The sequence below is a fragment of the Rattus rattus genome, chromosome 2 (assembly GCF_011064425.1).
Source record: "Rattus rattus isolate New Zealand chromosome 2, Rrattus_CSIRO_v1, whole genome shotgun sequence".
Classification (NCBI taxonomy): domain Eukaryota; kingdom Metazoa; phylum Chordata; class Mammalia; order Rodentia; family Muridae; genus Rattus; species Rattus rattus.
In genome coordinates, this window is record NC_046155.1 from 39,015,423 (window position 1) to 39,017,709 (window position 2,287).

A 2,287-nucleotide genomic window follows, 5' to 3' on the forward strand; every position below is an offset into this window, starting at 1 on the left:
TTGGACCAGGGATGTGGGCCGAGGTATCCCTTTGTTCTTTTAATATTCTTTCTTTGTTTGTGCATTTGGTATTTTAACTATTATGTGATGGGAGGAATTTCTCTTCTGGTCCAATCTATTGAGATTTCTATAGGCTTCTTGTATGTTTTTGTGCATCTCTTTCTTTAGGTTAAGGAAGTTTTCTTCTATAATTTTGTCGAATATAATTACTGGCCCTTTAAGTTGGGAATCTTCACTGTCTTCCATACCTATTATCCTCATGTTTGACCTTCTCATAACATCCTGAATTTCCTGGATGTTTTGGGGTAAGAGCATTTTGCATTTTACATTATCTCTGACAATTGTATAAATGTTTTCTATAGTATCTTCTGCCCCTGAGATTCTCTCTTCTATTTCTTGTATTCTGTTGGTGATGCTTATATCTATGACTCGTCTCTTCCTCAGGTTTTCTTTTTCCAGAGTTGTCTCACTATGTGCTTTCTTTATTCTTTCTATTTCCTTTTTTAAATTCTGTACAGTTTTGTTCAATTTGTTCACCTGTTTAGTTGTGTTTTCCTGCAATTCTTTTAGGAATTTTTTTTGTGTTTCCTCTTTATGGGCTTCTACTTGTTAAAATGTGGAATGTTTCACGAATTTGCATGTCATCCTTGCACAGGGGTCATGCCAATCTTCTCTGTATCATTCCAATTTTAGTATATGTGCTGCCAAAGCAAGCAAAAAACATCTTTTTTTTTAAAAAAAATACTGCTTTACAACATTTGGTAAATCATATTACATAAATTCTGTGGATTTTCTTAAAATTCTCAATTCAGTATTTCTTCTGATTTTCTCTACTTTCTTTGTCTAAGCCAAAGCTATTTCTACTGAGCATTAAAGCTGATACTTGTAGATTCTGTCCTTTGGTAGGCAGACAGAGAATATAGGTAGTTTGGCCAGGTTTTGAGTTCTTACCTTGCCCTTTTTTCCTCCAGATAGACATTTGGTTCTATTGCATCCAGCAGCCTTTACTGACAGTGTACTCTGATTCAATATCAGCCTTATTCAGCCCTATCCAAACAGACATGAATTTAGTTAATAATTAGATCATCATATTTGACATAGAAATCAGAAAAGTTTGAACTTAATGATGCTTTGAAACCAGTTAATGATTCAATCATCATTTTCTGACATGGAGATCGAAAGGGTATGGCCTTAATTTTTTTTTAGACATCTGGTAATCCAAAGTCATCTTGCCCTGTTGTCTTTGCAAGGTAAGCAGAATTTGTTACCTGGCTCATGTTGACCTAAAATCTAAAAGAAACAAGTTCCATTTATTAGACAAAAGCTAGACTAAAATTTAAAGTTGGTTAAATTTTAAATTGGTGAGATTCTAAGGGCCTCAATGCCCAGAGTACTAGCTGAGAAGGACAGAGTCTATGGAATAGTTAGAGACATTCATCCTAACCTGTTGCATTTCCTACCAGAATCATTGTGGGTGACTGTTAAAATCTTGAGCTACACAGCACCCTCAGATGTATCAGTATATTAGTAGTATGACCTTGGTCTTACTCTTTGCTGAGCTGGTCTCAGAACTTGTCTGACCTATGGATTTAGGATGTGGTCCTACTTACAGTATTCATTTCCATAGGTCCATATTATTGCTCCCTCAATATCAGGAAGGTCCATGAGAGTAATTGTCTTTATAGAAGAGAGGAGAATATGGGATGTGGGTAACAAGTTGTAACATAAAAGATTATTTTGAAGGGTACCCACCAAGGAAGATTGTTCGGACATATGTGTAAGCCAATAGTCTATTAGCCAGCTGGTATTACTAGTGTTCTTGATACCAGTATAGCCCTGTGTCTTTCTCATAATGTGTGTTAAGCACACACACAAAAAGACATTTTTATGTTGGCATACTTCAGTTAACAATGGTTAGCCAGAAACAGAACTGAAGAAGCAAAAATAAGCAAACTAAATACATGTAGAGATTTTCTCAGAACTATATTTTGATGACTAAGGTCTTTTAGGGGTTTTCGAGTTTTTTGTTTGTTTGGTTATTTTTTTGTTTTTGTTTTTGTTTTTGGGAGATTTGTTGTTGATTTGTTTGTTTTTTCTCATTTTGACAAGTAGTATTATCTATGTGCTGAGTTTTATGGTCTCAGCGGTACAGCCATCATGATGTCAATTGTGCTAATATCTGAGGGCCCATTACAATTATACCTGGTCCCATCACAGTTACTGTGTCTGTGCAAGACCTGAGATAGGGAAGGCACCCAAGGATCAATGGAGGTGTCCTTAGTTGTAA

The 2,287-nt window shown here is 35.5% G+C and overlaps 1 non-coding gene across 1 annotated transcript; it reads right to left on the reverse strand.

The window, feature by feature from the left end:
- Positions 1 to 610: 610 nt before the first annotated feature.
- LOC116894856 lies at positions 611 to 713 on the reverse strand. The gene has a single exon (XR_004387070.1). It is a non-coding gene; the product is annotated as a U6 spliceosomal RNA (small nuclear RNA).
- Between the last annotated feature and the right edge of the window lie 1,574 nt (positions 714 to 2,287).